Source organism: Macadamia integrifolia, chromosome 6 (assembly GCF_013358625.1).
Source record: "Macadamia integrifolia cultivar HAES 741 chromosome 6, SCU_Mint_v3, whole genome shotgun sequence".
NCBI lineage: Eukaryota > Viridiplantae > Streptophyta > Magnoliopsida > Proteales > Proteaceae > Macadamia > Macadamia integrifolia.
This window is the reverse complement of record NC_056562.1, coordinates 13714571-13726832: the sequence shown is the minus strand read 5'-3', so window position 1 is coordinate 13726832 and position 12262 is coordinate 13714571. Positions and strand designations below refer to the sequence as shown.

The 12262-nt window shown below is 34.9% G+C and overlaps 1 pseudogene; it reads left to right on the top strand.

Moving 5' to 3' along the window:
• Positions 1 to 257: 257 nt before the first annotated feature.
• Positions 258 to 5508, top strand: LOC122082076 (annotated as a pseudogene).
• Positions 5509 to 12262: the final 6754 nt, after the last annotated feature.

Genomic DNA, 12262 nt, shown 5'->3' with positions numbered 1-12262 from the left:
TTTAACAAAATAAACTCTATGATCACAACAGTTCTTTATTACCAATCAAAAAAATTATTACTTGTTGAACCTTGAAAACTATACTATAATTTCATGAAGCTTATCTTATGGAATCTGACATAATCAATGGACTAAAATAAGAGGAACGACTTAAGTTCTAAGGTGTAGCATTTGGTGCACTGTTGTAGGCGTTGTTGCTTACCACAATTTCTTTAAACAGGATACTTGTTTTTCAGTTTGCCACAACTCAAATTTGCATGGTTTCTGCATTTGCATTTCAAAATTTGATTCTATTGGTAGTACTTCAGCTTTTAGTTTTCATCTTCCTCTTTGAGAGCTCATTAAGGCTGGTAGAATCAATCACAAGTAGAAGTATCCTCGGGAACGAGACAGATCGACTTGCTGTGTTGGAGTTTAAGAACCAAATTGATGATCCAAATGGAGCACTAAGTGGTTGGAATGATTCCATTCATTTCTGCAACTGGGTAGGGATCATATGTGGCCACTGTCATCAACAACAGGTCATTAGCTTGAATTTAGAGGGGATGGGCTTGGGAGGAAACATCTCTTCTTCCATAGGGAATCTCACTTTTCTTCATTTCTTCAACATTGGTAACAATAGCTTCTATGGAAGAATCCCCCAAGAGATTGGTAATCTAATTCGAGTGGAGACCATCATTTTTCAAACTAACAATCTCCAAGGAGAACTTCCAACTAGCTTGGCCAACTGCACTCTTCTAAGAGAAATTTACTTCTCCAAAAACAATTTTGTTGGGAAGATTCCTGTTGAAGTGTTTTCTTCTTTGTCAAAGCTGAAGGTCATTTCTATTAATTATAATGGCTTGACAGGAGAAATACCAGCTTCTTTTGGGAATATTTCCTCCATCCAAGCCATCTCTTTGGATTTAAATGAATTGCAAGGGAGCATTCCAAAATCCTTTGGTCAGTTAACAAACCTATACTTTTTAGGACTTGATCGAAACAAGCTATCTGGTATGATCCCTCCCTCACTATACAATCTCTCTTCTCTTGAAGTTATCTCTCTCGCACAAAACCAATTGCATGGGAGCCTTCCACGAGACATAGGCCTCTTTCATCCAAATCTCATTGATTTTGGAATTGGATAGAACCTTTTTTTAGGGAGCATTCTAGTTTCCTTCTCCAATATTTCAACACTCGAGTTACTTGATCTTGATCATAACAGTTTTATTGGGCCAGTCCCCAACAACTTTGGAAATCTTCAAAGCCTTCAAGGATTTAGTATTGGTGGAAATCAATGTGGAACTGGGGAAGTTGATGATTTAGATTTTGTGAAATATTTGGTCAACTGTACACATTTAGTGATTTTGGATCTAGAAAGTAATGGTTTTAAGGGTCCCATTCCCAACTTTAAACCCGATCTCTCAACACAACTCTCAATACTTTATTTGGCCGGGAATCAAATATATGGAACCATTCCTGCTGGGATTGAGAATCTCGTCAACTTAATTGCTTGGCCTTGCAGAATAACTTTCTCCAAGGTAATATTCCCTCAGTCATAGGGAAACTTTTGAAGCTTCAAATATTATCCTTGATTGAAAATAGACTTTCAGGACATATTCCTTCATTTATTGGTAATCTCACTCTTTTGTATGAACTCCATTTATAAGCCAACAACTTGAATGTAAACATTCCTTTCAACCTTGGAAATTGTCAACAGTTACAATACCTAAACCTTCGTCATAATAACCTCCAAGGCCCAATACCTAAGCAACTATTTGGTATTTCCCCCTTATCGATATCCCTAGACGTATCTTATAATGCTCTGGTCGGTTCTTTACCAGCTGAAATTGGTAACTTAAAGAGTCTCTATACAATAGATATCTCTGGAAATAGATTGTCTGGGGAAATCCCCTCCTCTATTGGTGACTATAATAATTTGGAACATCTTTATATGAGGAATAATTTCTTTGAAGGAACCATTTCTCAATCTCTAACTCTTTTGAAAGGGCTTCTAGATTTAAATCTCTCACACAACAATTTATCAGGGCAAATCCCAGAAGAGCTACAGAATCTTTTAGCTTTGCAAAGTTTGAATTTATCCTTCAACAATCTTGAGGGGGAGGTACTAACAAAAGGAATCTTTGGAAATGTAAGTGCAATTTTGGTGAATGGAAATGATAAGCTTTGTGGGGGAATTGCAGAGTTACGACTACCGGCATGCACAAACCATGGATCTACGAAACAAGAAAAGTCCAATACTCTTAGAATAGTTTTGGTGGTAATTAGTGTGGTTCTTTTTTTTTTTGTTTTTTTTTTTTTCTGATAACTTCCTTTCTTATTCTTTATTGGATAAGAAAATAAAAAAGTAAACCTTCGTCCAGACCATTAATTGGTGACCGGTTCTTAAAGCTTTCTTACAAAGTGCTCTTCCAGGCTACTGGAGGATTTTTTTCGGCTAATTTCATAGGTTCCGGTAGTTTTGGTTCTGTATACAAAGGTATTATTGACCAGGACAAAATGATTTTTGCAGTCAAGGTATTCAATCTTCAAAATCCAAGAGTTAACAAGAGTTTTATGGCTGAATACAAAGCACTAAGAAACATTCGGCATCGAAATCTTGTCAGGATTTTAACTTCATGTTCAAGTATTGATTCAAAATGAAAGGATTTCAAAGTCCTTGTTTATCAGTACATGCCCAATGGGAGTCTAGATGGTTGGTTGCATCTTCCAGTGGAGGCACGTAATCATCCAAGGAATTTAAACCTTCTTCAAAGATTAAACATCGCAATTGATGTGGCTTCTGCATTGGATTACCTTCATCATAACTCTTATGCACCAATTGTTCACTGTGACTTGAAGCCAAGCAATGTTCTACTTGATAATGATATGACTACACATGTCAGTGATTTTGGTTTGGCGAGGCTACTTTTAGAACCTGACGATGATTCATCCCAAACTCAAACTAGTACCATTGGGATAAAAGGAACTATTGGCTATGCTGCTCCAGGTAACAAATAACCTGTACAATTTTGAGTTATCATTATAAGAACTTTGATGTTGTAGATGTAAATTCCCTTTACTAAGTTGTTGATATTAATTCTAATTAGAATCCCTTGAAGGTGTTAAACATGACCCAAATGATGATTTGGAAATAAAGATCCATATCTAAAGTCCTATTAAGAAGGTTAATATTTCCATCCAGCTATTATTGGATATTCCTTCATATATTGTTCTATATAGTTGATTACATATATGAACACACTTTTCTATCTTAATTATATTGGACTATGGTCTTATCTATTTTCATTTCAATTAGGAATTGGCTATATTATAAGCACATTGGTTATACTATAAGTTTCATTTCATGTAACTTGCTAATTTTGAATAACATGTTCACAATTTCCATATTTCAGACCGTAATTTCTTGTATTATATGAAAACAGTTTTGCAAAACTTCCATTGTTATACTAACCACAAGAGGTTTCTAAATTTCAGAATACGGTATGGGTGGAAGAGCAACTATACAAGGGGACGTGTTTAGCTATGGGATCCTTCTACTGGAGATGTTCATAGGAAAAAGGCCAATAGATCAGATGTTTATTGATGAATAAAATCTCCATAGCTTTGTAAAGGCAGCTCTACCTACACACATGATGCACATTTTAGATCCAACACTCCTATCCAAAGAAGAACAGAGTGAAGAAGTTAAAGAGAATACTATCAACAAAATTGAAGGTCCTTGTCATGGTACAGATAAATTGTAAAATTGCATAATATCAATAATTGAAATTGCACTGCAATGCTCCATGGAATCGCCAAGAGAACGTATGAACATGAATGATGTTGTGAGGGGACTACATTTAATTAAAGCAATTTTTTCTTGAAGAATCTATCAATACAGAGCAACTACGTCTAATTAAAGGTAATATTAAATTTCATTTGTAGTTATTTTGTAGTTATTGTATTGTTTTTGGATGCTTAATGCTATTGAAAACTAGGGAAAAGAAATTTCAAGATCATGCAGCAGAGGTAGGCTGATCTAGAGTTATTCATATCATGGTTTTGAAAAACAGTATCAATACCAATATTGGTACATACAACAACACGAATTGGTAGTATGTTGCCGAATTGGATTTTTTTTTATTATTATTTTTTTTAATGGTGTGCATATATATATATATATATATAATTTACAGATTTACCCTTAGAATGATTCCACTGATACAATAATACGTAGGTATCGGTATTGGCACGACGACCGATACTAATATGGGCCGGCAGCATCGGTCGAAAACAAATGATTCTGCCCTCAATTTTGGATAAAAAATAATATATTTATTTTATCGGCAAATTTACCCCTATTTAGAACTGTTCCACAATTTAGGATCTGCTAGATATCGGTATTAGGAATGATCGATATTGATACGGATCGACCTATGCCGGATCCAATACTTTTTTTAAACCATGATTCACACATGATACTTAAGTTGGCAATTCGAAGAGTTTAAGACCAAAGCCACATTTGTATAAAGGTTGAATCAGTTCTCGACAAGTAACTATATTTCAAAATCATTTTTTTTTTTGGGGAGGGGGTTTTGGGCTTAAGAAAAAATTTCAAAATGGAGGCATGCCATGAAATTAAGTTGGAAACTTCTCACAGAGGGGCAATCTCTTTGGATTCAAATTAACATAAATAAAAATACTTTCTAATTTCAATTCTATAATTCTAATGTGTCTTGGTCACTGTAAAAGGTCTACTTTGAGTGAAGGCATAGTGTTATCTTTTATATGTAATTCCACAATCCTCCTAAGATTCAAATATTTTGATAGGAATTTGTAAGAAATGCTCTTATCCTACCCTTGGCAGCCTTTCAAGAATTCAATAATAATAACTAACTATAGTATTGCCTTTTCCAATTCTTGAGAGAAATGACTATGGCATGTTGATTGAATATTTGAATGTGAATGGGTTAAAATTGTGTACTCTTAGTCTTTCTTTGATTTCAAAACTGAGATGAATCCTTGGACTCATACATCATCAACTTTCTAAAGTAGAAAAAACTATGATTTGAAGCATGCTTAGCTATGTTGCAATTGGATGTTATTAAGTATGCGGAACTAAGAATCGTGTTTATTTCAAAAAACAGGTTTTAATTCTGAGAGTACTATAAGCAACATACCTGATATTGTCAGCCCTTGAGAGCTCCTCAAACAGGCCGATTTAAGGTGAATATCAATGGCGATTTTGAAGCATTTGATAAACTAAGGTTGTTGATATGCTTTCTCACAATAGATTCTAGAGACACATTCTGAAGTAAGAAAATACAGTTTTTTCTCATTTCAGAATGCATTTTAGACATATGATCTATTCCAAGAATACATACCAAACACAACCTAAAGTGCCAAAAGTTGGATCACAAGAATTCACTTGAGTTATTTTGTGTTCGTGCAGTTTGTGGAGTTCGTGGAGTTCAGTGTGCAGCTCCAAGATCAGATATTTGTAAGAATGGAAATAGGGGCTCTTAAATAAGGATTGCAACAAGCCAAAAGAAGGAAAATTGATGAGCAACCAATCGAGTATGACACTAAGCAGACAATGATCACCTAATTTGTTTGATAGAAGGTAGTAGTTAATAAAAATCATCTATGCCTCTACTTTAACCTTGTCACTTAGATATTAAAGATAATTTAATCATATTTTATATTTTTCCATTCGACTTTTTTTACCAAAAGAAATCATTTCTTTTCACTTATTAGATGTGCTTCTTGAGCTTTTTGATGTGTTATTTTATAAAAGGGAAATTATCCAGTACCACCTCTAAAATTGAAACTAACTTGGAGTAACCCCTAAAAATGAAAATAATGTCTACCGCACCCCTAATTTATAACATCGTTAACTGAAAGTGAGAAATGTCTCCTTTACCCTTATACTTAAACTCTCAAAAGAACCCATTTTCTTCCAAACTCTTTCAGCCACGACCTTAGCTGGGAGAGTAAACCGTTATTGGTTATCTCTTCTCACTGGGAATGCGGTTTAGGGCAAAGCAAATTCTGTTTTGTTCTGTTCAGCTTGGAACCTTTGAATTGGAAGTCACCGAATGCATTGCTCTCGTTAATATAATTTTCAGAGGATCGGAGATCCATCTGTAGCGGCTGTTGTTGTTGTTGTTGTTGATGATGGTGCTTCTCTCCTACGTCTCCATCCTTGCTCATTGTCTCATGGACTTGATCTGGAGTTACAATGGCGCTCCTGAGTATGGGCATTTTTCCATTGCTATCTACTTTGCCTTCGGCTTCGTTTTGGCCAGGTTCTTCCTGGATAACTTCATCTTTCGTGTAAGGTTCTTGACTCTATTTTTTTATTTGTGCTTCAACTGTTTGGGTTTTGCGATCTTTTCTGATTATTTTTCCCTTTTCTATTATTTTAGTGTGTCATTCTTGTTTCTGTTTTGTGTTTTGGTTTTTTCGTGTTCTGGAAGGAATGGATGATGTATATATCTGAATTCATTTAGTTCAATTAACTGCAAATTCTATCATTTCTTCTCCACAAGTTGAAGCTTTGAAAGGGAAAGAGAAAGGGACAACGACGGAAGTGGAACCCATGGCGTTACTTGGGTTATCTTCGTCTTTGTTAGTCTAACTGCCAACTGATTGAGTCTATGGATTTTGGTTTCTTTCTTGCTCTGCTTCATCGTATGGAGGTTTTCTTCCTTCGTGTATAGTCTTCGCAAGTGAACAGAGCAGAGCAATGCAGCAGCGATCGGATGTTAGGGATGTCGGAGCATTAGCTGTTGATTTTGGGAAAATATTTCAAAGCCTCTCTGCTTTACTAATTGAGGACGAAGGTCAATATCGTAACTTAACATACCCATAAGGGTAGATTGGCCATTTAGGAAAAAACTGACTAATGACATCATCACTTAACACCTTAAACCTAACAGAATGGGTTTTTTAGATATAATTTTAAGAATGTGAGGGGTCTACTAGTCATTATTTTCATTTTTGGGTGTTACTCCAAGTTAGTTTCAATTTTAGGGGTGGTACAGGATAATTTCCCTTTATAAAATGAATACTTGCATATATGTAATCCTAATTTTTGTATTCATAATTAAAAGGATTATCCTCACATTAATAGAAATGGGAAAGGGTGCAAAACAGAGTTCACATTTTCAGTATGGGATTTTGCTTCCCTTCAGCAATAATAGAATTTGTGATTCAAGTTAGGAGTGTCAATTGGGGTGGATGTTAACTTCCACCTTTTGGGGCCAGGACTAGAAACATTCCACTTAATTAATTCCAAACCTTTGAAACTAGTATTAATTAACAATCGGATGATCTGATTTTGATTCCTAATAGATATACATCTATTAGGAATTAAAATCCTAATAGATCTAAGATTTAAAGTACTTCTATGCTGATCGCAAGAAGTTTTTATGTGCTTTTGATTTCCTTCTTATGAAATTTCTGAATTTTTAGTTGAAAAAAAAAAAAGATAATTCTTAATACCTGCAAGAGAAATCACTAGAATCCCAACAATTCTGATGAAGAAGTCCTATTGGGTTGTGGTGGCTTTTATCTAAATTGAATGATGAGTATATTCAATGATTTATATGAGCTAACGAAGAAAGAGAGTAAGTGGAGGAAACGAAAGTAAGCTGGAATGTTCAACAAGTAAGTGATTGATTAAAAAGAAAAAAATGTACCCGATTGCACAAGGGCCTCGATTTCTCGGAGATGGGTAGTTGAAACTCTTATCTTTTGATTCCATCATTAAAAGAAAGGTCGATTTCTTGAAGATAGGTAGGTATCTTTTGATTCTATTATTAAAAGAAAGGATCTGGTGAGTCTTTTGCTCAATATAAAATTGATTGGAAAAATCATATACCAAAGTTATACTGAGCAGAGAAAAGAATAAAGTTCACAATTCCTACACCATTCTAAATGCATCCAATAGTTGCCAAAATTGACATGGTTTAAATGCCACATGTTTAGAATACAAAAGAGGTGCAAACTATCAGAAGCATTACTGATATATAATCCCATCCAAGGGAGTGTGAAAAGGTGGGCTAGACGGTGGGTTGGGTGTTGCAGGGATAGAGGGAGCAATGGAGGCTGTAGTGGGGCTAGGCCGTTTGGGTAGTTGCAGTGCAGGGTAGGGAGGGGGTATACAATTGGGAAGAAGAAGATGCGTTAGATTTTAGTTTGCGTGACTAATTTCTATTTTGCCCTAGCCTAAAGGGTAAAACTGAGATTAAAGAACAATTCATGGAGAAGGCAGAACAAAACTTTTGTTGTTATGGTCCAGTCCTAGAGTTATAGAATTTCAGCGGAAACTTGTGACTCTCTTGGAAAGTTTGCTTTCAATAGGTCATCCATCATATTTGATGGTAAAGGAAAAAGAAATATTGAAGAAGATGGACTTCCTCTTTCTGGCCTATTGAGCTTATTGTTAAGGCCATTGCTTTTGAGATCATAAATAAATTCTCCTTGATTGTGCTATTTGCCCTTATTGTTGGAGAAATAGGCACCTCGCTTATTCTTGGAACCTACCCCTCATCTCCACTTCCCCTTAGTTATATGTATCCCTCTTTTGGTTGGATGTTTCTTCCCCCATGTGTTTTGTTGTATCTCCATGTTTTGGATGTTTTGTGCCCCTATATTTTGGTTTCTCTTTCTAGGGTTTAGCCCCTTTCACTTGTTCAGCCTTTCCTTGCCTCTAGCTCTTGGCTATCCATTAAGATGTTGTTTCTTTTCTTTACTTTTCTTTTAATATATTCTTATTCATTAAAAAAAAATAAAAAATAAAAAACTCTTGCTGGTAGATTTTTCTTAGCATTAAATAGTGCTCATGTGAAAAAAATAAAACATGTCACTTCCATGTAGAAGCCAATTTTTTTTTTTTTTTGTCCGATAAGCTGACCTTAAGACGAAGCCATAATGTCTTGGCTTAATTTGGAGGTAGCCATCATTTCCTCAAGATAACATATTGGGGCTTCATCTTCATAGGGTTTTTTTTTTGAAAAAATTTGGATTTTGTGATGGATGGATTGTGAGGGTTCATCAATTTCTTTCTTTCGTGAAACTTTCTAATTTATTTAATGGTAGTCCTATTTGATTCTTTGGTGTGGAGGAAAGTCTTTGTCAAGGTGACACTTTAGCCCTACTCCTATTTATTAATGTGGAGGACGTTATTTGTTGTGGTCTTATAGAGTTAAGGTTAAACTGTAAAATAAAATCGCTTCTGGTTTAAGTGGAGTTTTTGTTCCTTCCCATTTACTATTGCTGATGATATTTTTATATTCATTAAATACTGGTATGAGAAGTGCTCACAAGAAGTATCAAGACTTTCTAGGCCAGAAGATCAATATGGAGAAGAGTAAAATTTTCCTAGGTGAAATAAGGAGTTCATGGAAGGCTTCTTTGATTAAGACTTTGGGGACAATAGTTGGGCTGGGCATATCCCTCTAAGTGGGCCGAACTACTATGGGCCCAAATAGATCACCTACATTAATGTGGCCCAAAAGCCAACACCCTCTGACTTAGTCCATAATGGTTCAGCCCAAGTTGATCAATCTTGGGTCGTTTGTTCGATTCCATAATTGTCATCACACCATGTGCTTTCAAGAATGTTGATTCCATACATAACTAAGGTTTTTTTGTACTCTTGTGCTCTTCTTGTTTCGACAAGTAAACCTTCGATTTCTTAAAGATGGTAGTTGTATTTCATATCTTTTGATTCCATCATTGAAAGGAAGAATATGGTGGATCTCACTCAATGTAAAATCGATTGGAAAAATCATACCGAAGCTATATAGGTAAAGGTTGGGCATGCCATTCTAGGGTGTCCAACTTATGCCTTTCTTCCCCTCTTAGTAAAAAAGATCCCTTTCCCTCCCTTGTCCATCCCCCAAAGTGCAAGTTGCACATTAACTTTCCTAGAGCAGGCAGCATACGTATCCTTTTCCCAAGCTATATTAAGTGAAGAAAAGAATAAAGTTCGCAATGCCTTTTCCCTGCTACACTATCCTAAATGTAAAAACCACAATGGTATCAATTTTGCTTCCAATTTCATCTCACCCGATTTATGCATCTATCTTAAAACTTCAAACAACTCTTGCTCGAATTATGACGAAACACTAATGCATTAATTTATGTGTCAACATGAACCCTCTCTTTGGTTTGATTTCTATTTCTATTTATTATCTATTTTTTAGAAATCATTTGTGATAATTAATTATGAACCACAAATAATCTTTGTTTGGTTAATATTTATATAATAATTTGCGTAAGTAAAAATAAGTTTGGCATGCCTATTTGTAGCATATATTATAGGAAAAAAAAACACTACTTGCTTGTGTGTGTCTACACCTAACTTATGTAGACACAGGAGAGTGCAAAAAGATTGTGTTGCCCCTTCCCCTACGTTGAAGATGTCTCCACACGACCTCCCATAGGCAGGTGCAAAAAGAACACTACTTGCTTGTGTGTGGTTACACCTAAGAAATAAGGCATCATCTAGGAGTGAGGGGGTTGCACACAAACATAGAGGGGGTGAAATGAGCACCCTGCCCATGAAAGATGGAAATGAGTTTGCCCATTCATGCATTTTTGTAAGTTTTCCCAATTATGGGGTTCCTTTTACAATTAATGCCTTATTTCTTCGAATATTCCAATCAAATCCTCCCAATCTTGGCCATATAAATACACTTTTACAGTAACAGTTAAGCAAACATCATTGTTAAGAATTCCCTCAAAATTATTTTTGTTGTAGAGAGAGAGAGAGTTTGGAATTCATGGGCTTCGGCCTAATTGCAAGAATGGATTTCATGCATCAGCGGCACTCCTTTACTTTCCCCTTTCTGGTAACTATAGATTTAAGATGTGAAATTGTTTTGCGTAGGGAGAGAGAAAGCAATAGATTTTTATTTGAAAATTTTAAAAATAGTTGAAATTACCTATTTACCTTTAATTTTGAAAGAATTAGAGCACATGCTCATTAAAGTGGCACACAAATCCAAATAAATGATTTGGGACCATAAATCACAAATAGCTTTTCACCAATTTATGATTTGTGATTTATTCTTATTTATAATAAATAAAAATAAGTACAATAAATCATACCAAAAAATTATAAGAATAAAAATAGGTAAAATAAATACAAATAGAAATCAAACCAAAGAGAGCAAATATTTTGGCATTGATAAAATTCTAGAGCGATAGTAGAGGGGGAAATAACCGCAACCTTCAGATTCTAAAAATTACTTATTTTAGAACTATTTTTGCCTTTATGCTTCCGAGATTTTTTTCAATTACTTATAGTACCAATAGCACTTTCTTCACATGGAAACCTTATAAGCGTGAATATATTCTTCACCAATTATCAGTTTTCTCTATGTATTCCACAACATCGATTAGTACTAATGATGTATATTCACATCTTCATTATATAAATTTTTTTTTTAACAGTTAAAGAACTTGAGAGGTTTAAGTGTGCCATCTGGATTCACTCACTGTAACAAGACCCTTATAAGTTGCAAACTTTTTAGAATTGGGTTAGGTGTATCTATGATGGAGGGTCCAATCCAAAACCTTAAGGCACTAAGTGGAGAAAGAATCACAAGTATCTAAAGTCACCAAAGACCTGAATGTACGATTATGCCCAACACCAACCCCCCCCCCTCACGTGTAGATGGAACAAAATGTCAATGTACACAGAAAGATATATAATATGAGGTAAAAAAAAAAAGAGCCATGGGATCTGATGTCATTTTGGAGGGTCTAATCCAAAACCTTAACTAATTAGGTCGAGAGAGCACCAAAAGTGTATAAAGGCATCAAGTACCTAAACAAACCAATGTGGGATTATAGCTCTATAGGTCCCAACAATATGCTATTGAGAGTGCAGCACCCCTCTTTGTTTCCTGTTAGTAACTAGACCTTCTAGTGATTTTTTTTTTTTTTTTGGGGGGGGGGGTGTGGGGTGATCATGTTACTAGTTCCCAATGCATCTTGAAAAATAATGAATGACCTACTTGTATGAAAATTTTGATTGATGAGATATAAAATCATAGTTGACTAATCTGGATTCGAAAATAATTTGGAAGGACCTTATTATTTCATGGATTCCTTTAGCTACATATGAGATTAGCAAAAATCTTATTAAAACTATGTCCTAATATATTCTAAAAGACATCAAGATTTGTGCTAGAATAAGTGAGAAAATAACAGAAAATTCAGACTCTTTGCTACCAGATTGAAAGCAATTAAAAGATCAATAACA